General features: G+C 43.0%; 1 long non-coding RNA gene across 1 annotated transcript; it reads left to right on the forward strand.

Annotated features, from left to right (window-relative positions):
* On the forward strand, window positions 1-27,306 carry LOC124595460. Its single transcript, XR_006978208.1, has 3 exons — window positions 1-537; window positions 2,429-2,542; window positions 26,873-27,306. It is a non-coding gene; the product is annotated as an uncharacterized LOC124595460 (long non-coding RNA).
* The last annotated feature ends 420 nt before the right edge of the window (window positions 27,307-27,726 follow it).

Raw genomic sequence — 27,726 nt, forward strand, 5'->3', positions numbered from 1 at the left:
TACTTATACTACGAGCTTAACTTCAATTTAAAAGCTCGCGAAGAATTATGTACACTATAAGGTTTGTAGAAACGTTCCTAAGGTACATACGAGTTAATTGCTAACAATAAACATTTGTTTCATTATTTCCTTTCGCATCCCGAAAAGAAAATGAAAAGCACGAATTTGTACTGGTGCTGACATCAAACGGCAGGAATATGCTACTCGTACTCATGCCTGTTGACACGAATCGCCAACAGATGTCAGGAGACTAACTTTCCATTGGTCGCTTGATCTGGAACGACGCGGTGCAGACGGTGCAAAACGCCTTGTCGTTTCTGTTTTCGCACTTCGCACTTTCGCAGTGATCTTAGTCAATTAGCCACGTGTGGATGTATGCGTGAGTTGAGAAGATTGTGTTTGTTTATGGCGTCAAGGATGAGAACTAATTTCTTGTGTTGAAAACATCGAACTCGAATACTGTGCAGCACCGAATTATAGGAGAATGAAACAAATATATGAGGCCATTCTGCAGAAAAAAAATCGTAGAGCAAAACGGTATGAAGTTTTCTTTAGAAAATAAATTCACTGGAGTAGTCGTAAGTTTCATCTTGTGAACAGACAATTCTAGAGATTGTCACCCGCCAGTAACAGCCCGAGGGCAATTTTAGGTTGAAAGGCGTCAATTTGGATGTGAGTTGACGAAGCCAACAACTGTGAATACGAACTCTAGTTGTGGTGACATAACCGATATGCAGCGTATCCCTAGGCCTTTGCTAAGTTGAAACGTAACCGTTTCGTTGTAAGTTGCGAAGCGATATCGGAGCCTTTAGTTAGCCTGAAATTTGCCATACCGAAGCAACCGAAAAACTGTACTTCTATTAATCTGTGTATACCATTTTTAATGCACCCGTGTTTTAATTGAAAAGCCAGGGTTCCTTCAAACTTTTGCTGTTGCGTATAAGCTGGTGTAACCGCTGTGATGTGTTATTAGCCGCTTCTGCAGATTAAAGCCGCATCTCCAGAGGCAAAGAAAACTTGAAACTTCCCGCTGTGAAACAGAAATTTAAAAGACGTTTAAAGGCCCAAATAAACGAGCTGGCGTATGCAATCGGTCGCTCTATGTGATCATTCCCCACGCGACTATGTAGCAATTAATTTCAACCAGGATATTTCGATCTCCACTGTCTCGTTAAGTTCTCTCAGAAATAAAGGTAAAAGTTCTGTGTGGCAACAGTGTCAGTGGGTCTCCATATATAGACTAATATTTACCTAAAAATAAAAACAAATTTTAAATGTATCAAAATTGTTTCGGAATACTTTTCTGTCGAAGAGTAGACTATGTTACATATACAGCCTTTGTCTGTATTTCACAAATACATCTTAAAAGTTTTCTTTTCCTTTCTCACTTATTAGTCAGCAACTGCAAATAATTACAAAAGGGCTTCACAATTTCCGTGTGTTTATAAAACAATTTTTTACGAGGGAGAACTAGTTTATGTAATAACATGAGACTTATTTGTAGCTGAAGACTCCTAAACGTACGACTTAATGTCGGCGTAATTTAGGTCTTTCTCAATAGGAGAACGTTACTAGAAAGTTTCTCTGAATAACAGTCTTTTAGAGCTGTATTTCTTTTTATATAAGCGTTATTTGCATCTTCACCTTCACTTTTCAGAGTGATCTGTGCTCCCTAATTAACTACAAATTCCAACGTAGTCCTTCCTCCATCTGGGCATAGTTAAAAGAAACAAAATTGCTGTAGACAAAATATAACTTGGCGTTTTTGTAGGAGCAGACAATCTGTGGATGTAGAATGACTTTCGGACGTTACGGATTGTTTCCAATTGTCGCCAGCCTTAGCTGTTAACAATACAATGTGCTGTAGCAATATTGCGTTGTAATAGGCATTGTGAATGCAGTGTTGACTCCAGTGTGCTACTTCTCCTGTGAGGAGGACCCCCTCACAAGCAACTATTGATGGTTCCAATTTAATGACAAGTCAAATGAGCCCTGATTTAAATTTTGGACACTATGAAATTTGTATATGTTTTTCCTCATGTTACGTTCCTCTTTGAAAGCTATTCAAATTCCAGTCTCTTATTATCATTGCTGTCTTTGCATGGATACATTTACAATATTGCATGTACAGTTTGTTGCTGTGTAATGTTGGCTGTAAAACATTTTATATATTGAATAGAGTACAATCATTGCAACAACCTTGGCCGTTATTGTGATGTAAATATTCAAGCTGCAAGCACTAAGTTGTGCTGGAGGAATGTTGAAAATTGCCATCTCAGTTTCATTGCTTTGTGGAAGTCAGTGTTTAAATCGTTATGTTTCTTGTAATTGCTGTAGACCATATAATACAGTCAAAAGGACTGTAAAAGGTCTTTCATATTGAACCGTTTATTTTGTAAATAATGGAGTTGTGTAACTATATTTTCAGCCACTGAAATGATTAGGCCTACTGATGAGACATTTGAACAGCAAAGGATGCCATGCAGCAGAAGTGAAGATTGGATTGTAAATCTGCTGTTGCAAAACAAGACTAGAAACAGAGGTGAGTGTTATATTTATTTTATTATTTATCTTTGTCATCCCAAATGTAAGAAATGTGTGGGTATACAGAGCAAATTAATAACTCAAAATATACGTCATACGGAATACATAACATGCTTTATGAAGATAGGTGAGGCATTGGGATGTGGCCATGATTTGGGAACTATTCCAGCATTTGCTGAAGTGATTTTGGAAAACTATGGAAAATCCAAATCAGGGTTGCCATATAGAGAAACTCCTCCCTTCTATATATGAGGTCAGAATCTTAACAACTGCACTACCTGATTTGGTTGGTCCCTATTGTGCAGTGTTCACACAGTTCTGTTCTACATCACTGTCCGCAGCTCGTGGTCGTGCGGCAGCGTTCTCGCTTCCCGCGCCCGGGTTCCCGGGTTCGATTCCCGGCGGAGTCAGGGATTTTCTCTGCCTCGTGATGACTGGGTGTTGTGTGATGTCCTTAGGTTAGTTAGGTTTAAGTAGTTCTAAGTTCTAGGGGACTGCTGACCATAGATGTTAAGTCCCATAGCGCTCAGAGCCATTTGAACCATTCTACATCACTAAGCTCACGTGCTGGTAAATAATGGGTTTGAAGATGGTGCACTGTGTTAACTCCAGTATGAGCAGAAAACTGACTTCATGCACACAAACATTCAGCTGTGCTCCTCAGTCTACCTTCTCCTGATGAATGAGATGTTGAACTCAGGAGAATCATGAGACCATAGTATCATGCACTTCAGACTTTTACATATGAGTTCCTTGTGAAAGCAATAAGTCTTAATAATGTATTGAAGTGCAACAGTGTGTTGTAGTTATCCTTTTAATTACTAGGCCTACTCACTACTCTGAGTCCACTTAGTACCCTTTAATTGTGTAGTATGCACTACTCGTGAAGAATTTTATAGTTGCCTTTCTTAGATAGATGTATTTTAGTAATCTTTCCAGGCCAAGAGGAATATTCAGTATAAATTGTCAGCTTTGGCAAGTGAAGCTACCGTGACATCACCTTTTGGTGCAAATTTTACACAGTTTGGCTGTTAGTTGGCAAAGCTACGAAATGTGAAAGTAACAAAAACTTGGGTGTGGTGACAGACAGTTCTGTGGCTTTGCACAAGGTCTGGCTGAGGTTGCAGCATGACAGTTTGGTTGTGAGATGGCAAATCCAGTGGATGTGAAAGCAAAAGAGCCTTGTTGTGGTGATACTGATCTGTAGCTTAGCCCATCTGACAAAAATAGCCACTGATACATTATGATGTTTACAAAATTTGTCGCTTGCTTTACATGTCACTGGTGAAAACTGACAACTTGTACTGAATATTCCTCTTTATCTGTATTCTTTGTTTTTGTGGGCAGTTTATTGTATACACATATTAAAAAAAAAAAGTTTTGCATCACCTCTGTTCCGAGAGTTCCGGAACCTCTACAGAAAACTGGAAAAAAGATCAACATAAACATAATTTCCGCCGTTTTTATTGCCCATGAAAATGACACATTGCATGTTGTACCAACGTGCAGTGAGACCTTCAGAGGTGGTAGTCCAGATTGCTGTACACACCGGTACCTCTAATACTCAGTAACATGTCCTCTTGCATTGATGCATGCTTGTAGCCGTCGTGGCATACTATCCACAAGTTTATCAAGGCACTGTTGGCCCAGATTGTCCCACTCCTCAACAGCGATTCGGTGTAGATCCCTCAGACTGGCTGGTGGGTCACATTGTCCATAAACAGCCCTTTTCAATCTATTCCAGGCATGTTCGAAAGGGTTCATGTCAGGAGAACTTGCTGGCCACTCTAGTCGAGCAGTGTTGTTATCCTGAAGGAAGTTATCCACAAGATGTGCACAATGGGGGCACGAATTGTCGTCCATGAAGACGAATGCCTCGCCAATATGCTGCTGATATGGTTGCACTATCGGTTGGAGGATGGCATTCACATATCATACAGCCGTTATGGCGCCTTCCATGACCACCAGAGGCGTACATTGGCCCCACATGAATGCCACCCCAAAACAGCAGGGAACCTCCACCTTGCTACACTCGCTGAACAGTGTGTCTAAGGCACCTGACTAAGTTGCCTCCAGACAGGTCTCCGACGATTTTCTGGTTGAAGGCATATACAGCACTCATTGATGAAGAGAACGTGATGTCAATCCTGAGTGGTCCATTCGGCATGTTGCTGGGCCCATCTGTACCGTGCTGCATGGTGTCGTGGTTGCAAAGATCGACCTCACCGTGGACGTTAGGAGTGTAGTTGCGCACCATGCAGTATATTGCGCACTGTTTGAGTCATAAAATGACATCCAGTGGCTGCACGAAAAGCATTACTCAACAGGGTGGCGTTGCTGTCAGGGTTCCTCTGAGCCATAATCCGTAGATAGCGGTCATCTACTGCAGTAGTAGCCCTTGGGTGGCATGAGCGATGCATGTCATTGACAGTTCCTGTCTCTCTGTATCTCCTCCATGACCTAACAACATCTGTTTGGTTCACAAAGTAACAATGCGGACACGATTGAACTGCCCTATTCACTGTCTAGGCCTGCTTGAACTAAAGACAACACGAGCCGTGTACGTCCTTCCTGGTGGAATGACTGAAACTGATCAGCTGTCGGACCCTCTCTGTCTAATAGGCACTGCTCATGCATGGTTGTTTACATCTTTGGATGGGTTTAGTGACATCTTTGAACAGTCAAAGGGATTGTGACTGTGATACAGTATCCACAGTCAACGTCTATCTTCAGGAGTTCTGGGAACTGGGGTGATGCCAAACTTTTTTTGACGTGTGTCGTTTTAGTCCCTGCATTTTCTATAAATGCTAGTTTTGAGTTTGTTGTTTTGTTTTTTCTTGGTATGTGTTAAGTCCAAACTGGCTCTTGTTCTGTGATTATGTATAGAACTCTCAGTGAATTACTTTATTATGTTTTCCCTGAAAAGTGCACCACTGATTGGTACATAATCTCATATGGTTCAGTTTACAATGAGGTCGACTACTAATGATAATGTTGCATTCCACCCTGGATTTTCCATTATTATTCTTACAGCTCTTTCCAGCAGTTTAAAAAGTGTTGTCATGTTTTGTGCCTTCAATCTCCAGAAAAGAATCTCTTAGCTAAGAATTGTATGTACCTAGTCATACTTTGCCACCACATGACAATGGCTGGGACAAACTAATGAAAAAATCCTAAGAATGTAACGGGTTGATGACATTCTTTTTGCCAGGATCTTTGTGTGTTCATTGCATGTTACATGTTCATTGACAATCAGTGTTCATCCCTAAAAATTTTGTGTTTGTTATACAATTTATCAGCTATACTTAATGAGACAGAATTGTTTTCCCTTTGTATACTGAATTGCATATCATTCGTTTTCTTTATGTTCAATGTTAATTTAATGCGTACTGCCCATTCAAAAAAATCCTTGAGGCTTTTGTTTGTATTTCATCCAAGGATCATCTCGCAGTGATATTGCAGTTGTTAAAGTAATACAGTAAGAATCAGTAGCTCAAAGTGTAGACATACAAGCATGCTATACAAGGTCTTCCAAAACAGTTCGTTCCAGTTAATACAGGAAGTAGAGAGCATCAAAACAGATATTTAGTTGTGTTTCATATGGTCCCTGATGGATGGCAGCTTCTGATAATAGGGGTGATTTACACAGATGTTAGCGTAGAATGCTAATTGCGGCAGTGGTAACTGCAGGAACTGCTCTGATGTGCAACCATTGGACCATCCATATACATGCAGTACATTTTGGGGCTGTTGGTTGTCCTGCCTGTTCAAAAATTTCTGGCATGTGCACAGTGGTACCACCAGTGACAGCAATTTCAAGCTACAAGGCCTCCTTCTGTTTCCACAACAGTTCCATATATGAGCTGCTTTATATGCCCCCAGAGGAAGAAATCCAGACACACATGGCCACCTAGGCAGATCCATTGAATCCTGAAGATGGCTCTCAGACGATTCCTCACACCAATTCTGAAATGCTTGAATTACATGCGTTGTGTATTAATCAGAGGTGCATTCCCCAGCATTTCTGGCAATACATCTTCCATAAAGATGCGATCTCCATCTGTTGAGGTGAAATGTAAGAATATACGGTCTAATCAACCCATCGCCGAGAATACTCACCCACACATTAACACTGAATTGTGTTGATGAGCATGAGCTGAATACATGGATTCATATGCATGCAAATATGTGAATTGTGAATATAGAAATGTCCTTGACGAGTAAATAAAGCCTCACCAGTGTGAAGGATCTTGGCCAGAAATAAGGGGTGCAAGGCAGTCTGTTGTAAAAATCCTTGTGCGGACTGTGCGCATTGTGGAAGATGGAAAGGATGAAGCTGCTGGTCATATAACACATTCCTCACAAGGCTATGACTGATGCCAAGGGTGTGTGAAGTACATCATGCACTAGTAGATGGAGTGTCTTCAACATGTCACAGAATCCCGTCTTCCATTTCAGGAGTGCGCACTGCTCGATTACGACATGAATACTTGCATGGAAAGTGCCTGTTTCATGTAGCAGGTGATGCAAATGTCTGAATGTTTGGTGTTGTGGAACTCTTCAGTTGGGAGAGTGCTGTCATTGCTGCTCATCCTTTTTCATTCACAGACTTCTATATACCAGAAGCATGTCAGCCATTTCAGCATACATGAACTCTTCAAGTTCTCTGCTCTTGTTACAAGGCAGTAATGATTGTGACTGAATTGGTATGTTTACAAGGAAGTCACCATTGTTGTCACATGGCCGTGATGCTTGTGAATGAATCTGTGTGTTTCTAATCACACCGCAGAGCCAACGATCCATACACAGAGCAGTTTTGAATGTCGGTACATCCCCAGTCAGTGATACCAACGCAACAGCTTATGTCGGCACCAGTTACAAAATGTTCCCTAACAGTAAAAGTTGACTTCATAGACTATATATTCCTTATTGAAATGTACACTCCTGGAAATTGAAATAAGAACACCGTGAATTCATTGTCCCAGGAAGGGGAAACTTTATTGACACATTCCTGGGGTCAGATACATCACATGATCACACTGACAGAACCACAGGCACATAGACACAGGCAACAGAGCATGCACAATGTCGGCACTAGTACAGTGTATATCCACCTTTCGCAGCAATGCAGGCTGCTATTCTCCCATGGAGACGATCGTAGAGATGCTGGATGTAGTCCTGTGGAACGGCTTGCCATGCCATTTCCACCTGGCGCCTCAGTTGGACCAGCGTTCGTGCTGGACGTGCAGACCGCGTGAGACGACGCTTCATCCAGTCCCAAACATGCTCAATGGGGGACAGATCCGGAGATCTTGCTGGCCAGGGTAGTTGACTTACACCTTCTAGAGCACGTTGGGTGGCACGGGATACATGCGGACGTGCATTGTCCTGTTGGAACAGCAAGTTCCCTTGCCGGTCTAGGAATGGTAGAACGATGGGTTCGATGACGGTTTGGATGTACCGTGCACTATTCAGTGTCCCCTCGACGATCACCAGTGGTGTACGGCCAGTGTAGGAGATCGCTCCCCACACCATGATGCCGGGTGTTGGCCCTGTGTGCCTCGGTCGTATGCAGTCCTGATTGTGGCGCTCACCTGCACGGCGCCAAACACGCATACGACCATCATTGGCACCAAGGCAGAAGCGACTCTCATCGCTGAAGACGACACGTCTCCATTCGTCCCTCCATTCACGCCTGTCGCGACACCACTGGAGGCGGGCTGCACGATGTTGGGGCGTGAGCGGAAGACGGCCTAACGGTGTGCGGGACCGTAGCCCAGCTTCATGGAGACGGTTGCGAATGGTCCTCGCCGATACCCCAGGAGCAACAGTGTCCCTAATTTGCTGGGAAGTGGCGGTGCGGTCCCCTACGGCACTGCGTAGGATCCTACGGTCTTGGCGTGCATCCGTGCGTCGCTGCGGTCCGGTCCCAGGTCAACGGGCACGTGCACCTTCCGCCGACCACTGGCGACAACATCGATGTACTGTGGAGACCTCACGCCCCACGTGTTAAGCAATTCGGTGGTACGTCCACCCGGCCTCCCGCATGCCCACTATACGCCCTCGCTCAAAGTCCGTCAACTGCACATACGGTTCACGTCCACGCTGTCGCGGCATGCTACCAGTGTTAAAGACTGGCTGACACTGACGGCGGCAGTGCACAAATGCTGCACAGCTAGCACCATTCGACGGCCAACACCGCGGTTCCTGGTGTGTCCGCTGTGCCGTGTGTGTGATCATTGCTTGTACAGCCCTCTCGCAGTGTCCGGAGCAAGTATGGTGGGTCTGACACACCGGTGTCAATGTGTTCTTTTTTCCATTTCCAGGAGTGTATTTGTTTTGATGTTCTCTACCTCCTTATTAATTTAAACAAATAGTTTCAAACATCCTGTATAATGATAGGCCAATTGGTCGGCCTTGGCCTTGATGATGGGAACATTCCACAATATGCCTGAAGTGATCTGGGAAAACCACAAAAACTCAAATCAGGATGGTCAGACAGAGTGAACCCTATCCTCTCGAATATGGATTAGTGCGTTAAAAGCAGCATCACCTCACTCGGGTGGTCCCTATTATACAGTGTTCCTTAATTTGCACACAAGAATCTTCTGATGGCAAATAATATAAAAACCATAGACTGTCCAGTCACAGTAATGTACCATCTGTGATAAACCTGAATAACCAACGTTTGTGGTGACAACTTCCTTGAGGGCATCATTTGCTTTCTTCAGTAGGAGATCTGTTGTTTTATTAATGACAATGATATTGCTGTCATCAGTGAAGAGAACAATTTCTCCATGTCTTACACTATCTGGAAAGTCATTGATATGTATTAAGAATAGAACTGGATCCAGTATACTATCCTGAGGTACACCAAAGTTTGTGTGTTTCTTGGCCGACAATTGTTTTACTAAAAATTTATCATCATTGGATGTATAGATTATCCTGGCCTTTTGCCCCTTCTTTTCCAGGAAAGACTGGAACAACTTGTTCGCTATTCCTCTTACACATAGTGCATCTGTACCTACACCGATGAAATGTTGCACTTTACAGTTCACAATATGTCAAGTTAGGTTGCCTATACTACAGTAATGATGTTGCAGCAGCAGCTTCTATACACATAACAGCAGATACAATTTTCCATTCCATCTTGTAAATGTAAGCTATTTAGCAATAACAGTGTATATAAGAATTAGTTTTTCAGTTCCTATCATAGTTCCACGAAACAAATAACCAGATAATAATACATAGCTATAAGCATAACAAAGTGCATGCTTTCTATAACAGAGCAAAGAAATACAGAAAATAAGCATTTGTTGATGACAGATGTTCGAAAGCAGTATGGTACATACTTTACAAAATAAATAATAACCAAGATTGCAGCTTCTCGCTCTACATTTTGTAATGACAATGATGCAATAAATAACTAATATTTGTAGCTTTTCATTCATCAATTTGTGGTGACAGTGGTGAAATTCTATCTAGCTCCCCATCGCTACTGTTATTGGAATCAGCAGGAAAACTGTATTCGTCATCATCATTACCAAGACAAATCATTAGCTGTTCATAGCTACTGATGATACCATTCATTCTCTGTGCTGCTTTAATTAGATTTTTGATGTGCTCGACACTTTTCCTCCATGAGGCTGCATTCACTGTTGCAAGTATATCACTCAACAGCCTATCCACCTCTGTTATTGTAAAGGACTGAATGATACGGGGCATGGTTGGTTACAGTTGTTCTAGGGCCTGGAAATAGTTTTAAAAGATTCGTGAACCACTCGACAGATCATGTGATCTATGTCTTCATGGTAATCACCCGTCTTGTTGATCCCAAAAACTAATATTGCATCAGAGACAAAACCACTGGAAGGGCCTGAATGGAACACAATTAATCTAGCTCCTCTTCCCATTGCCTGATGACTGCTACCTTCTAGCATTTTCTGACAGCTTCCCTGCTATTAACCCACATTTCATCTATGCATATTATTGAATTAATGTCTTTGACCCCAATTTTGTGCAAGACAATGCTTCTAGCCGTAACAGTATGTGCCTTTTCTAGCAAGAGTTTGGGTCTGTCTGGCATTTTGCAACAGAATTCCATGCTCTTCAGCACAATTTGTAGTGATGTTTTCTCACCCCTGAAAATTCCACTTTCCTTTAATGATACTGGTAACTTTGCAATGATAGGTTTCTCTTTCTTGCTGTAGTAACCATAAACAAACCTGCAAATTGCATCATTCTGGAAAGCATGTAAGTCAGTGACAAGGTGAGGCTGCTTTTTCTTCTTTCCAGGGATTGATAAAATTATTATTTCTTCCAGAAATTTTACAGTCATTATGGTTCACATTAAAAGCAGTAGAAACTCTTGACGTGGTAGATGGATATTATCTTGCTGAAATGTAAGTCCAGGCTGGCTTGCCATGATGGGCAACAAAACAGCATAGAATATCGTTGATGTACCACTGTGCTGTAATGGTGCCACAACTGCAGGTATCCTGCTATGAAAAGAAATGGTACCCCAGACCACGTCTCCTGGTTGTCAGGCCATATGGTAGGTGACAGCCAGGGTGGTATCCCACCACTGTCTGGTGTGCCTCAAGACACTTGTTCAGTGTGGAATCTCATTGACTGCAGTAGAATTGTCTTCAGTGACGAGTCCCACTTTGACCTGAGCTCCAATGATCAATGAAGGTACATCTCGAGATGCCCTGGACAGCAGTGGGATATCAACCTGAATGTCACCCACCATGTGGCTCAACAGCTAGGAGTGATGGTCTGGGGTGCCATTTCATGTCACAGGAGTACAGCTTTGTCAACATACCACTGTTCTGTATGGGAATCGTGGCTGACAACCAAAGGGATCCTGCTATGAAAAGAAATGGCATCCCAGATCATCACTCATTATCTAGGGTGTCTCCAGACACATCTTTACTGGTCATCGGTGTTCAGTTCGAAGGAGGACTTATCACTGAAAACAATTCTACTCCAGGCAATGAGATTCCAGGCTGAAGACACGTCTTTATGTGCACTGGATAGTGGTGGGATACCAACCTCACTAACCCACCAGTGGCCTGACAGTCAGGGCGTGGTGTGGGGTGCAATTTCTTTTCTTAGCAGGACCGCTTGGGTTGTCGTCTGTGGCATCCTTACAGCACAACAGTACATCAACGATATTCCACACTCCGTTTAGTTTTTCCCTTCATGTCAAGCCAGCCATTTTGGGCTTACGTTTCAGCAAGATACTGCTTACTCGCACATGGCAAGAGTTTCTGCTGCTTGTCTTCATGCTTGCCATCCTACCTTCGCCAGCAAGGCTGCCGGATCTCTCCCAACTGAGAACATGTGGAGTATTTTGGGCAGGCCCCTTCAACCAACTCAGGATTTAGTTGATCTAACAGGCCAATTGTACAGAATTTGGCACTATATCCCTCAGGAGGATATCCAGTAACTCTTATCACTCAATGTCAACCCCCCAGGGGGTCCACAACTCTTTTGTGGACACGTGCGTAGCGAGCACGGGACCCCGAGCTAATGTGGCCCTCCTTCCTTTCCGGGCTGCATACCTTCCCTTCCCTTTCCGCATCCCTCCCCGTCCCCCATCTTCGCCCCCCCCCTCACCTCTGGCTATTTCCTTCCCTTTCTCCCCCTCTGGGAGTATGGTTTGTGCCTACGTCCGGAGACGGACGCTCGAAACTTTTCCAACTTACTTGCCTTCTACACTTACAAGTCCTCGTCCTTCCTCTGTCCCTCTCTTTTCCTTCCCTCCTCTCCTTGCCCTTTTCTCCGCTACGGCGTTTGAGACCCCCTCTTCTTTCCTTTCCCTTTCTCTTCTTTCCTCCCTGTGCGTGTCTGAAGGCCGACCCACGCACTTCCATGCGTAGCCGGTGACGGGGTAACGCGTAATTCCCCGCCCCGGGTAGACAGGTAGGACACGTACGTACCCCCTGGTAACGGCCAGGCCCAGGGAGGGGTGATTACCCGAGCTGATACCTTCCGAAAGTGCCGATTGGTCCCTCCGTCCGTTTGTCGGGAGGTGTGACCTGAGGTGTGAACAATCACCTAAGGCGGGTGTGCCCTCGGCGAGGGCCCCCACAAGGGAGGAGCGCGCCATCGGAGACGCCGGTAATCATGGGGGATTCTTCCGCAATGGTTTCCTCACCTTCCACTATGTCTGCTCACAAACGTAAGTTCACTGAGTCTCAGCCACAGACTGTTCTTCCATCGTTGCCACAGTTCCTTGTTGTTTCTCGGTCTGACGAAGGTCACGACTTTTCCACGGTCAACCCTTTCATTATACAGAAAGGTGTCGACGCAATTGCGGGTCCTGTAAAGTCTTGTTCCAGATTACGGAACGGCACCCTGTTGTTAGAAACACACAGTGCCCTCCAGGCTCAAAAATTGCTGCGTACTTCTCTGCTCCACACCTTCCCTGTCCGGGTGGAACCGCACCGTACCTTAAATTCCTCGCGTGGAGTCGTTTATACGCGCTCCCTCGATGGATTGTCTGACGAAGAAATTCAGCATTACCTGTCTGACCAGGGCGTCACAGCTGTTCATCGGGTTATGAAAAGGGTTGATTCGAACATCATTCCAACCCGCACTGTCTTCTTGACATTTGACAAAGTTCAACTCCCATCAAAAATCAAAGCAGGCTATGAGATAATTTCCGTTCGCCCTTATGTCCCAAACCCTACGCGTTGCTATCGATGTCAGCGGTTCAATCATACCAGCCAGTCCTGTTCCAATCCGGCCAAATGTGTTACTTGTGGCAAGGATGCCCATGAGGGTGCTTGTCCACCTCCATCCCCTCGCTGCATCAACTGTATGGGTGACCACGCTGCCTCCTCTCGAGATTGCCCCGTTTTTAAGGATGAAAAGCTCATCCAGGAAATAAGAGTGAAGGAAAAGGTGTCGACCTTTGCTGCTCGAAAGTTACTCGCCAGTCGACAGCCCACCGTGCCTCAGAAAGGTAAATACAGCGCTGTCCTTGCTTCTCCTCGACCAACAAAGGAGGCGGCCACGCAGACTTGCGACTTCACCTTTAGTACCACGGTCGTCAGATCGGCCAGCGCAAAGATCGCCCGTTCAACCTCACCCCTTTCGCCTGCCCACTCTATGGCTCACCCTTCATCGGGTTCTGTTAAATCTCGAGCCCAAAAGTCAGACGCCAAGTCTTCGAAAAAAGAGCATTCTCGTGAAGAGTTTTTACGTACCGCAACTTCACAACCATCGGTTCCTCCTTCATCTAAACATCATACTTCTAAGAAGGCTACGAAGAAACACAGTTCCTCTCCTTCTCCGCCAAGGCGTGTCCCATCTACAGCACCACCTGGCGGAAATCGCCCTCGGCCATCTTCTGTGTCGCCGAGGCGCACTGCTGGTGGCCGGTCAACTGGCCGATCGTTGGTGGCAGGAGCTGCTCCTGACCAACCTATGGATCAGGATCTTCTGCCTTCGACTGAATGCCATTCCATGCTGTCGGTCGCAAGCTCTGAGCAGTCGTTGAGTTGACAGCACCCTTGGTCACGTTCCTCCATTTTCTGTTCACCCTATGTCCATTATCCACTGGAATATCCGCGGCATTCGCGCCAATCGGGAGGAATTGTCGATCCTTTTACGATCCTACTCGCCGGTCATCTTCTGTCTTCAGGAAACAAAGCTGCGTCCCCATGACCGCTTTGTTCTCCCTCATTTTCAGTCCGTCCGATATGACCTCCCCTCTGTTGAAGGCACTCCAGCCCATGGAGGACTCATGATTCTGCTCCATGATACTCTCCATTATCACCCAATCCCCTTAAACACTTCCTTCCAAGCTGTCGCCGTCCGTCTTTCCCTTTCTGGATACACGTTCTCTCTTTGTACGGTATACATTCCATCGTCTACACCAATGGCACGAGCTGATCTCCTTCATCTTCTTGATCAGCTTCCACCCCCCTATTTGCTGGTTGGGGACTTCAATGCCCACCACCCGCTTTGGGGATCTCCACATCCTTGTCCACGTGGCTCACTATTGCTAGACGTCTTCCACCAAGCGGATCTAGTCTGCCTCAACACTGGGGTCCCCACATTTTTGTCTGCCTCCACGGCAAATTTATCTCATTTGGACCTTGCGGTCGGTACTGTTCCGCTAGCTCGGCGCTTCGAATGGTTCGCCCTTGATGATACACACTCGAGTGACCACTTTCCATGTGTTCTTCGACTGCAGCCTCAACTGCCATATATGCGCTCGCGTCGCTGGAAGTTTGCCCAAGCCGATTGGACACTTTTTTCGTCTCTAGCGACATTCGATGACCGTCGCTTTCCCAGCGTCGACGATGAGGTCACACATTTTACCGACGTTATTCTCACAGCTGCGGAACGTTCAATACCACGCACCTCCGAATTGCCCCGGCGCCCTCCAGTTCCTTGGTGGAACGAGGCATGCCGTGACGCAATACGTGAGCGGCGACGTGCTCTTCGCATTTTCCGTCACCATCCAACTTTGGCCAACTGTATCCGATATAAGCAGCTCCGTGCGCGATGCCGTCGCGTCATCCGCGATAGCAAGAAGGCAAGCTGGAAATACTTTATTAGCTCATTTAACACCTTCACTCCCTCCTCGGAAGTTTGGAGTCGGCTTCGACGGTTCTCAGGCGCGCCTAGTTTCTCCCCGGTCTCTGGGCTCACTGTCGCGCATGATACCTTAGTGGACCCCGTCGCAATTTCTAACTCATTGGGTCAGCACTTTGCTGAGATTTCGAGCTCTTCAAATTACCCGCCAGCGTTTCTCCCGAAGAAACGTGCAGCGGAAGTGCGACATCTTGCTTTCTCCTCTCACAATCGCGAAAGCTACAATACTGTTTTCTCCATGCGCGAACTCCAACATGCACTCTCTTCTTCTCGCTCCTCCGCCCCAGGACCGGATGGTATCCATGTCCAAATGTTGCTGCATTTATCAACCCATAGCCTGCGTTACCTCCTTCGCCTTTATAATCGAATTTGGACCGACAGTACCTTTCCCAGGCGATGGCGGGAAGCTATTGTCGTTCCCGTTCCGAAACCTGGAAAGGACAAACATCTCCCCTCTAGCTATCGCCCCATTTCTCTCACGAGTAGTGTCTGTAAGGTTTTGGAGCGTATGGTGAATTGCCGTTTAGCTTGGTGGCTGGAGTCCCGCAGTCTTTTAACACCAGCCCAATGCGGATTCCGAAAGCATCGTTCTGCCGTTGACCATCTTGTTGCTCTCTCCACTTATATCATGAACAATTTTCTCCGGAAACGCCAAACGGTAGCAATATTTTTTGATCTGGAGAGAGCATACGATACCTGTTGGAGGACAGGCATTCTCCGCACACTGTTCTCTTGGGGCTTTCGAGGCCGGCTGCCCCTTTTTCTTCGCGAATTTATGGCAGAGCGCACATTTAGGGTGCGGGTGAACACTACTCTCTCCCGTACTTTCTCCCAAGAAAACGGGGTACCCCAGGGCTCCGTGCTGAGTGTTGTACTGTTTGCCATCGCCATTAATCCAATTATGGATTGTCTCCTTCCTGATGTCTCGGGCTCCCTCTTTGTGGACGATTTTGCGATCTACTACAGCTCTCAACGGACCAGCCTTCTTGAAAGACGTCTTCAAGGATGTCTCGATCGCCTCCACTCGTGGAGCATCGAAACCGGCTTCCGTTTCTCACCCAGTAAGACCGTTTGTGTAAATTTTTGGCGACGTAAGGAGTTTCTTCCGCCCTCCTTACATCTAGGTCCTGTCAACCTTCCGTTTTCCGACGTCGCTAAATTCTTGGGTCTTATGTTTGACAGAAAACTGTGCTGGTCCTCCCACGTTTCCTATCTTTCGGCTCGCTGTCTGCGTTCGCTTAACGCCCTCCGTGTCCTGAATGGTACCTCTTGGGGAGCGGACCGAGTGGTCCTTCTCCGCCTCTATCGCGCCTTAGTGCGCTCGAAATTGGATTATGGAAGCATAGTCTACTCCTCTGCTCGGCCGTCTATTCTTCGGCGTCTCGACTCTATCCACCACCGTGGATTACGTTTAGTATCTGGAGCTTTTTACACCAGCCCTGTGGAAAGCCTTTATGCTGAGACTGCTGAACCTCCGCTGTCCAATCGGCGGGCAGTCCTTCTGAGTCGTTATGCTAGCCATCTGTCTTCCATGCCTGCTAATCCAGCGCATGACCTTTTTTTCGACGCCTCCTTTGATGTCGGGTATGCAGGCCGCTCCTCCTCCCTACTACCCCCGGGAGTCCGCTTCCGTCAACTGCTCCATTCTCTTTCCTTCCGCTTTCCTAAAACCTTCTTGACAACTTGGGGTACAGCACCGCCTTGGCTCCGTCCCCGGATCAACTTGCTCAGAGACCTATGTCAATTTCCCAAGGATGGTACCCCTACACTTGTTTACCGTCGGGCATTTGCTGCTCTATGTGCACAAATGACGGATGCCACATTTATTTACACCGATGGCTCGAAAACATCGTTAGGTGTAGGGAGTGCCTATATTGTTGGCGACACCCCAAATAACTTTCGGCTTCCCGACCAGTGTTCGGTTTATACTGCGGAGCTTTACGCTGTTCTCCAGGCTGTCCACTACATCCGCCGCCATCAGCGGATACAGTACGTAATCTGCTCAGATTCTCTCAGCTCTCTCCTAAGTCTCCAAGCTCTTTACCCTGTGCACCCTCTGGTCCACCGGATTCAGGACTGTCTGCGCTTGCTCCACCTGGGGGGCGTCTCAGTGGCGTTCCTCTGGCTCCCGGGACACGCTGGTATCTGTGGAAATGAGGCGGCCGATATAGCGGCCAAGGCTGCAGTCTCTCTTCCTCGGCCAGCTATTCAGTCTCTTCCGTTTACCGATCTACGGAGCGTTTTATGCCGCCAAGCTGCTCATTTATGGCATGCGCATTGGTCAACACTTCCCCACAATAAATTGCGGGAAGTGAAAGCCCTTCCTTGCGCTTGGACCTCTTCCTCCCGAACGCGTCGTCGGGAGGAGGTAATTTTAGCTCGACTCCGGATAGGGCACTGCCTTTTTAGTCATCGACATCTTTTAAGCGGTGATCCTCCCCCACTCTGTCCCCACTGCTCTCAGCTGTGGACGGTCAGACACCTTTTAATTGAATGCCCCTATTTTAATCCGTTACGCTCCCGTCTACAGCTATCGCCTGATCTATCGTCGATTTTAGCAGATGACACGCGCTCAGCTGACCGCGTTCTACAGTTTATTAGTGACAGTGAAATGACGTCAGTCATTTGAAGTTTTTTTTTGGGGGACAACCAACCCCTTTCTATAGTGGATTTTTAAGCATTCCTTCTGCCTTTAGTTACTCAAATTTTATGATTTTGTTCCCATTGCTGCTGATTTTAAATTTCGTTTTTTTCCTGTTTTCTATGTCACGGGCTGGGCGCTAATGACCATAGAAGTTTTGCGCCCTAAAACCACAAACAAAAAAAAAAAAAAAAAAAAAAAAAAAAAAACTCAATGTCAAGCCGAGTAACTGCTTGCATAAGTGCCAGAGGTGGACCAACGTGTTACTGATTTGCTTAATTTGTGAAACTCTTTCTCCTGAATAAATCATCCAGTGTTTCTGGAGTTGTAAATATTTGTTTGTCTGAATATGTAAATTACATCAACCAATTTCTGTCCCATTTGGATTATACCTTTGTGGTGCATCATTTTTTCCCCTCTTTACAAATGTTTGATGCCCTTCCCCTTATCTTAGTTCTCCAGTAGCAACAAAAATATCCATGTGATGATGACACTATATGCTGCATTTATCCCTATACCACTGCTCCGTAATGCGTGCTGCCACGCTATTCAAAAACTGTAATTCAGCCTCCAGCTGGCATAATTTATTTTTAACGGACTGCACATTGTGATGATTAATAGACAATTCTGACAAAATTTTGTGGAGTTTGAGCACTCTGATGTGGAACAATTTATCTTATGGACATGGGCTGAAGAAATCTGTAAACTGGTTGAGATAATTGGGAAGGGGGGAGGGGTTGGAGCCTGTCGTATGGTTTATCCTGAAAAAGGGAGGTGCACGCCTTGCCTAATGTAGCACTATTTCCCAACAGTACCAGTGCAATCTGTGCCACGTCAGCAGTCTTCAACACCATCTTCAGCACCGCATTGATGCCCATAGCACTACCTGATCCTCCTTTGTAAAATCCTTACATAAAGGCCCTAAACCCTCAGTCAACTGATCTAGCCCAATATGTGGTTTGAAAATGCTGGTGACCAAATCCCTCTCCTGTAATTGAGGACCTACACCTTCACCATGACTGCTATCTAGTAGCGATACTCTCTTCTTTCTAACATTTGTGCTCTTCCTATCCTTCATATTCACAGAGTCTGCTGCACATTCCCTACTACTACTACTACTACTACTACTACCACTACACCATATGGAGGCTCCTCTCCTCTCAACTCTGGCAGGCTGGAAGTTGTTGCTAGCACACGCTACAAAATTGTGAAATCTCATCCTCCTCATGCTAGCCTTCTTACCAACTGCCAGTTCCCAACAACCCCCCCCAACACTACCTTCCTCCATCTTCACTAGCTCTCTGCTAACTTAATCTTCATGTGCATAAATGGCAAAAAGTTGCCTGGTGGCAATCCCTCTGGGAAACCTGGAATTCTCAGGGATTCCATTTTACCTGGAAAGATCAGAGGACTCTCAGGGTACTTCAGGAATTTCATAAAATCTTGGTGAATTCTGTGTTTTTAACCTAGCTTTGGAATTGAGTTTTATAAATGAAAAACTTTAGAATACTTATTATTTCAAAGTGTGTTAATTATGTGAATGTTACTCAATATAAATCAATGATGTTTATAAAGTGCCGTCAAACTACTGCTCTTGTATAGTATGTTTCAACTGAGAGGGAAGAAAAAATGTTTTCGTGAGGTGCAGTAATAAAACTTGGCAAAAATGTTTCTGCAAAGTTTAGAATGTGTATCGTAGTTAAACACAAAAAGAACAATGTTCAGTATACCACATTTTACAACTCATTACCAGCATAAAAAAAAATATCCTCTACCAGTTTTATACGTATCTTGTGTAATCTGGGGTGGTGCTTCTTGATGCTTCCGTTGGTTCATTTTGATGACACTGCATCATCACAAGGTAATGAAGTAATCATTAGAATACCTTTTAGTACTTCTTGTTTACAATAGATATTTTGCACGCTAGATATTTGGCAGCAAATGTACATCGTAGAACTTACAGTCTGAATTCTCAGGGAATTGCATTTTACAAAAATAGAAAATCAGTTTATGACTGAAGTATGGCGGCATACAAATAACGTCTCTTTATATAGTTTTAAACAATTACATATTGAAATTTGCATGTATACAATTCTAGTTTTTATATATATCTTCCCAAATTACATAGAAATTTGCATAGAATATAAGTGAGTAATTCATACAAAGACAGGAAAGAATCTGTTACTATTAAGACAATAAATTACATGTTTTATCATTGCAACAATATATTTCATTTGCATATAGTATTTAACTGACTTAAAGGAAAATCACGCTATCATTTTCAGGTGAACAGAGTGATTAGTTTTATTGAATCAAAGGTATAGATGCAACTAAGTAATTTTTGTATGAGTAAAATTCTACTTTTCTGTATGGTCGTAATTACAATTTTATTAACTAACACCAATTAAAACATTAGTACGCTTGATTCTGTCATATTGATTGTGTCATATTTTTATTTGGGATTCAAACAATAAAAATATCTGACCCTCTATGACTTGGAAATATCAGAACTTTATTAGTTAATTACTCCATAATTACAACAGCAAAATACTTCCTACTATGTACCTGAAATTTGTATTGTGTGCGAATTAAGGTGGTACATTAGCTTTTAATCCAATATGTTTCCTTCATTCTAGTGACGCCCAATGTAAACCATGTCAAAACAACAGTTTAAATTAGTGTCAATTACTAATATTATATATACCATATGTCCTCTTCGGGAGAGTGGAAATGAGATTGGAATGGGATATAGGGTCCCAAGAGGGTGTGGTAGTACAGTGCTCACCCTCACCATTAATGTATCAGGAACTTCTTATGATAGCATCTGGCTCCCCATGTCTAGCTGGGACTGACAAGAAATTTTTTTTTTTTTTTTTTTTCAAGTGAGAGTAGCCACCCTGTATTCTTGTTGCGTATTTTTCAGTTCTAGGAGAGGACCTCAGTGACTTCCCCCAGAGCCTCCCCACTACTTTTCCCCCAGTTTGCTACTATCATGAGCAATTCCTGTTTCAGTATCTTAGAAGATTGATCTCCTTCATTTTGTTCTGCTTCATCTTCCAAATCCAGTCTGCTGTTATCTGGCTGAGTACTGTATGACTTCCACATAATCCATTCAAACTTTTTCTTCCTTTTCTACACATACTGTTTTCTTCCCATATTTATCTAATATGCCTTGTTTGCTTATTTTCCTTTCTTCTCTTCTTTTTAAGGATTTTACTGTTCTGGACTTTTAATTTGCTTTTCCAGTTCGTCTCTTTCCCCTTAGTGTTTCGTCATCCAGTCCTATCCAGCCTGGTCAGTTAACTTTCTTATTTCATTGTTCAGTTCTCTGAAATGTGTCGTGCTTTTTTCTGAATTGCGCTTTTTCTGTTTCCTGTGCTCATCCATTTTGTCCTTTTTTCCAAATTGTGGTTTTTCTGTTTTCTGTGTGCATGGATTTTATCCAGTGTAATTCCTGTTATCCACACTTCATTTTGATTTCTAATGATATTCCACTCATTAGTGACTTCTGTTACATGTCCAATTTATTTTCAACATAGTGATTGCACTCTTTAACAGTCTAATTCCTCAGTTTCCCAACATCCCATATCTTTAAATACCTGCTATGAGTAAACTACGGTCTGTATCAGCATCTGCACATGCTGCATTTGAAACTGTGATTGATTATGACAGAGTCTATTTGATATCTAACAATATCACCAGGAGCTTTCTATGTAAATACTCTTATTTTATGGTGCTTAAACCGAGTATTAGCGATCCAGAAATCAAATCATTCACAGAAGACTATCAGTCTTTCTCTCCTTTAATTGGCCTCTTCTGGTCCATAGTCTGCAAATACATTGCTTCTTCTTCCCATTCCACTGTACCACTGACCATTACATTTATTACTTGTCCTTTCCCATTTTCTTCATAAACTTCCTCAATTTGCCCATATATTTTGTCCACTTTATCTTTGTTTACATCTGACGTTGGCATGTAAACTTGAATATTCAATGTAGCCACAGGATTATTTTTTAATTTCACCTCTAACACTTTGTCAGTAATTGGAATAACTGTCACTATGTCCTTCCAGATGATTCCTTTATATAACTCCAACTTCATTTTCCTTCCTTTTTGATCTGTTGTAAATGTCCTTGTACCCTCCAGATTCAAATTCTTCTTCTCCTTCCTGTCGAACATTGCTTAACCTAAAAAGGCTGATATTATTTCTCTCTTTGTGTTTTCCAGTTTTCCATTCTTATTCATTGTCTTTACATCCTATGCAACAATCCTCAGTAGATGGGTTTCCCTTATCCTCATCGTATCATTATTTAATTCAGTGCATGATTCTCCTGAGGAAGTGCCCACCTGGAGGTCAGATTGCAAGCCTTTCCAAGAAAATTTCTTCTCAGGAACAACCATACTCGAGAGCACAGTCGAGAGAGACAGGGGATACCAAGGTGTGTCTTATTACGCTGTTTTTCTGTTGCTTTCAGTATCCTCTGCTGTTGGCCAGGCTCATCCACCTTTGGGACTGGTTTTCCACTCCGAGGGCAAGAGAGTAGTACCCTGCTTTCTATTCACTCATTCACCCTCTAAGAAGGCTGTTTGCACTTGACAGAAGGAGTCTCCTTATCCCAGGAAACGTGGTTTCTGTGGCATTAGCCACTTGTGATATAAGCCGTGGCCCTTCTCTACCATGCCAAGGTGACATCAGGATTTTCCTTTCACTGGGTATAGTACCAAATGGTTTTTCCTAGACTCTTCAGGCTTCAAGATAATAACTCTTGCATAATTACAAACTCTGGGGATATTGTATACTCTGTGATCTATGCCTAGCTTTTTTCCTTGTTTTTCATATTGCTCTGTGCCTTGCTAAAAGTGTGTTTCAATGAAGTGTAATGGTCAATGAGACAAATCATTAGTATTAACAGGCGAGCAGACAACAATGTTGCTGGGTGTGGCTTAGAGCAAACCACACCCGGTCACTACTATTCGTGTTTTCTATCAGCAGAAACAAAAGATTCGACAACATACAGGCTGTATTCGTATGTGTGAATTTATTTACAGTTAATGTTTGCAGTAAATAAGATAGAAAAGAGCTGTTGAGTTTATAATATTCTGAACTGTCATAAAGTTCATTGTTGTACTTAACAGAAGTTATGAAAACTGTTTTCACAAATCATTGAACATTCACAGTTTTTATTGTTAAATATTTGCATTAATTAGTTCTACAATGAGTGACAATAATTTATCAGTAAATAAAGCCATAATCTGAAGAAATTACAGTATGACGAAAGATCATTTGCGTTCTCCCTTCTTAAATTCTTGCATGTGTTGACGTTACACGAATGGGAAAACACCACTCACATCACTGACAGAATCTGATTTAGAATAGTCTACTTCAGCATTGTTTAAACTATCACTGCTCCTTCCCAGATTTGTAATTTAATTTTTGATGCATTCTTCCACAACCTTCTGTTTTGGCTGCCCTAATGATGATACTTGCACTGCTGTTAGGAATTTTCATCCAGGTCTCACTTGTCACTTGATTGACAGCTTCCAAAAGGAGATTTTCAACTTCAGAGATGGTGAATTTCTTGTTGTTTGCAGCAACATAGTTTTTTTATTTGTGCCCTTGGCATTGAAGTAACAATGGTATGAAGGAAGCCATGGCCTTTAGCAGTCTCATCAGTTATGTAAGTGGGAATGTGGTTTCTTTTGTGCCACAATTTTGAGCAGTACAGTCTTCTTTAGATCTTCTCCAGGAACCACTTTTCATTTTTCCAGCCACAGAATAATAATATCTTTTTTGTTGCCGAAGTTTGTATGTTGTTGTGAACAGCAGAATAATGTAGGACTTTATCCATAATGGTCACTGATGGACTTGACAGATTTGTTTTCTCTGTTTCACTTCATGTGTTAAGCTGGCACTATTCGTCACACTAGACTTTGTTTAAAATGTACCAAAAGTGAATAAACACTAAAAACAACAAAAATAAATTAAGCTATGAATCAAACTTCTATTTAGGCAAACATCGAAACGACAGCATACTAGTGACATTAGTCACTAGTATGTTTTCAGACATAGGCACACATCTGGTTTGCAGAGTGGCAGTGTGGCTTGTGCTGCCTGCTCAAGAGCAGTCTTATCATTGGTTAGCTTCCTGTGGTTTTTAGGCAATGGAACGGCACTAGAAATGTGTCAGTACCAAAGACTCATCTCCCAGACTGTAATATTCACAGTTGCTGCATTAGCAGGGCTTACATCAAGCTGATTTATAATTCAAATTAATAAGTGGTATGAGACATTGGTTGGCAAGAATAAAGTGGAGTCTCTTTGTACTAACACTGCAGACAATGTGACGACTTTGAGACAAGTACTGAAAAAACTTTGCAACATTAAATTTCAGTGGAACTCACTAAAAGACAGACTTCAACTGTCAACTATGAGTACTCTAGAACTTTTTGGCAAGCTATCTCCCAAGCAGTTAACTGGATATCTGCTAATGGGCATTTGTGCAGGGAACATTGGATTTTTGTGAATATTGACTTTTTATTGAAACACACCTTTAGCAAGGTACAGAGTTACATGAAAAACAAGAAAAAAAAATGCTAGTTATGGATATCAGAGTAAACATGATCCTCAGGGTTTGTAATTGTACTAGAGTTATTAAATAAAACAAATGTTTGTGAACATCAACAAATCTCATATTCATTAACTTACAAAATCCTATATTATTGATTACCATCTGAAATCAACCCCCAACAATAATGTAGGCAAAATATCTGCTATTGATATATTGCTTTCACCAGTAGTGATTGTTTATGTACAAAAAAAAGTCGTACTTAAATGTGTTTTATTCTTCGATGAAACTCCAGATTCTGAGCAAGTTGATTAGCAGCTTCGTTGTTAACTCTTCAATTAAGCACTGTGATTACCTGATTAAGGTTATTAAGGAAATGTTTAATCCAGATGATTTCTGAAGCTGTAGCATTAGCTGCAATAACATCAGATTCTGTTGGTCAACATGGCAACCGAGGTTTGTTACCAGGCAGTTCAGTTAATAGAAGCACCACGATTATACATTGATCAATCAGTACCAAGATCACCATGATGATCAGTGTCACTATAACAATCTAGAATTCCCTGACATTTCATTTGTAGATAGTATCACATTTGGAAGTGCCACTACGATATCAAAGAATTTGTTACACTTGTATTACATAGAGATATGTTGGATTTTCTAACTTCCTAGGTACTTCTCTTACAGCATTTGTTATACCATTTCTGCTTCCACACCACAAAAATGTAGGAGCACTCGCTGCTTGTCTATAAGTGTGTGTAATGTTAGGTGACCCTACTTCTGTATCACTGTTTTAATGATTGGAGTTGCCACAGACTTACAGTCATTTGTAGTAAAGCATTCTAAAATTTTCTTTACCTAGTGCAATTGACTGTTTTGTATAGGATCATCTTCCTTTGATAGACTTCCAGTCCCAAGTAAAATGACACTGGCTGTGAAGTGTTTTTGAACTCTTTCCTCATATCACTTGTGAATTTTCTGTAAACAGTGCCGCACAGCTTCAATGTTAGTTGGTTGTTTAGTTTCATATTCATGCATTATTTGCACAATTAATTGTAATGATTTGAAATTAAATTTTTTATTAGGTTGAACAACCAGCATTTCTTTTTATTTTGTAGACCTTCAAACAGGGAATGTGTCTCATTCCTGAAGGAATATCTTCTAAAACTCAAGTCTAATTGCCTTGCTATGCTTTTATTTCTTGTTCCATGTGCGTATACAACCACCAAAGACTGATGAAATGTGTATTCACAGACAGCCAGTTTGATCATAGAGAGAGAGAACATGTATAGTGTGTCTACGGGATGGTATTTAGTGCTCCTTGTAGTGCCACACACTACTGTTAGCCACTATGCTTTGGTGGTCGTTCAGAGTCATTTTGAAAGTGGGAGATTTCATGTGTGATATTGTAAGATAATCATTTACCAATTGCCTAATGTCTTTTCAAAACCATGCCTACCATTTGTCGAGTGAATAACTGCATGCACAGAAGCAATAAAACTATAAATATTTTTTATTTCAAATGGGTACTGTTCTCTTAGTGCTCTTGTCTTATAAGCCAGTGCAGAACTTCTACGTGTTTAACTTTACAATAAATGTGAATTTATTGTTTTACCCTCGGTTTCCTTTGGAGCGCAGGCTGCTGATGAAGAAATGGGTTATTCTGATGGAAAAGAAAATTGGTGCCTGACAGAACACACTCTTACTTCTTCTTCACATTTTGAAGCAAAATTCATGTATGAAGTGAATGACAGAAGGCGACTGTATTATTTTCCAAGTCACCTGCAAAAGAAAGGGGAAAGAACTGTGCAGAAATGACCACATACAGACAGAGTGTCGAACAAAAGATTATAGGGAATTAAAGCCAGTCTCAGTATGTCAACAGCATTGTGAACAGCAAGTGTATCTTGTAAGCAAATATTTGTCTCCTTGTAAGTGATTATAAATGTCTGTCACATTTCAATACTGAAATATTATTATAAAGTTTACAGAATGGATTAAAGCATTAACAACCAAGACGTTCACTCGTTTAATGTATTTACAGTTATTATAGATATTGGGCTGTATTATTAATTTGTAGTTTGAAATTGAGTGTCAACGTTTGTTCTCTTTTTTTTTTCTGTGGTAATGTACATGAAACTACTTGGTTTTGAGAGAGCTTACTGTCCCTATTACAAAGCATTTATACTGATATTGAAAATAAATCTCTTTTTGTGTTAAAGTGTTATAAATTATGGAACCATCAACTCTTTCAAATTAATTTCTGTTTTACTAATTTAGATGCTTAACACCAGAAATTGCTTATTATAAACCATTTTTATGATAACAACTTTTACACCACTCTTTTAAATTTGACACATATAAATCATAAATGAATTTAATGTTTGAAGTGTGTGTTCGCCATTCTTATTGTGGTGAAATGAAAATTTTCTTGCATAGTTCCATAGTTTGTGCCAATGCATTTTCATTTATGCTGTATTTAATTATGTTTAATTTTCTTTCTTTGTAGGCATTGCTTCGTCAAGTGGACATGACCATATTTATTGTGTGCCCAGTTGTTGAGAAACTGGGTTCTCTGCAAAAGATGAGGAAAACCCTCACACTGTAGTGGAGTCACACCATCAAGTACATGTTGCTGTGAATATTTGGGTTTGCATTGTAGGCAACAACTTCATTGGCCCATATCTTCCACCTGGCCATGTGAATGGCCACCTTTACTTGAGGTTTATGCAAAGAGCTCTACCTGAGTTATTGGAGCACATATTCTTGGCCGTTCATGAGAGCACTTCAGTATGGATGTCTGCAGCCATCTCTCAGTGCTGTATTTCCTGGGTACTAGATTGGAAGGGGTGGTCCTACTCCATGGCCTGCAAGATCACCTGACCTGTATCCCCTTTATTACACTCCTGGAAATGGAAAAAAGAACACATTGACACCGGTGTGTCAGACCCACCATACTTGCTCCAACCGCGGTGTTGGCCGTCGAATGGCGCTAGCTGCGCAGCATTTGTGCACCGCCGCCGTCAGTGTCAGCCAGTTTTCCGTGGCATACGGAGCTCCATCGCAGTCTTTAACACTGGTAGCATGCCGCGACAGCGTGGACGTGAACCGTATGTGCAGTTGACGGGCTTTGAGCGAGGGCGTATAGTGGGCATGCAGGAGGCCGGGTGGACGTACCGCCGAATTGCTCAACACGTGGGGCGTGAGGTCTCCACAGTACATCGATGTTGTCGCCAGTGATCGGCGGAAGGTGCACGTGCCCGTCGACCTGGGACTGGACCGCAGCGACGCACGGATGCACGCCAAGACCGTAGGATCCTACGCAGTGCCGTAGGGGACCGCACCGCCACTTCCCAGCCAATT

Source organism: Schistocerca americana, chromosome 2, assembly GCF_021461395.2.
Source record: "Schistocerca americana isolate TAMUIC-IGC-003095 chromosome 2, iqSchAmer2.1, whole genome shotgun sequence".
Lineage (NCBI taxonomy): Eukaryota > Metazoa > Arthropoda > Insecta > Orthoptera > Acrididae > Schistocerca > Schistocerca americana.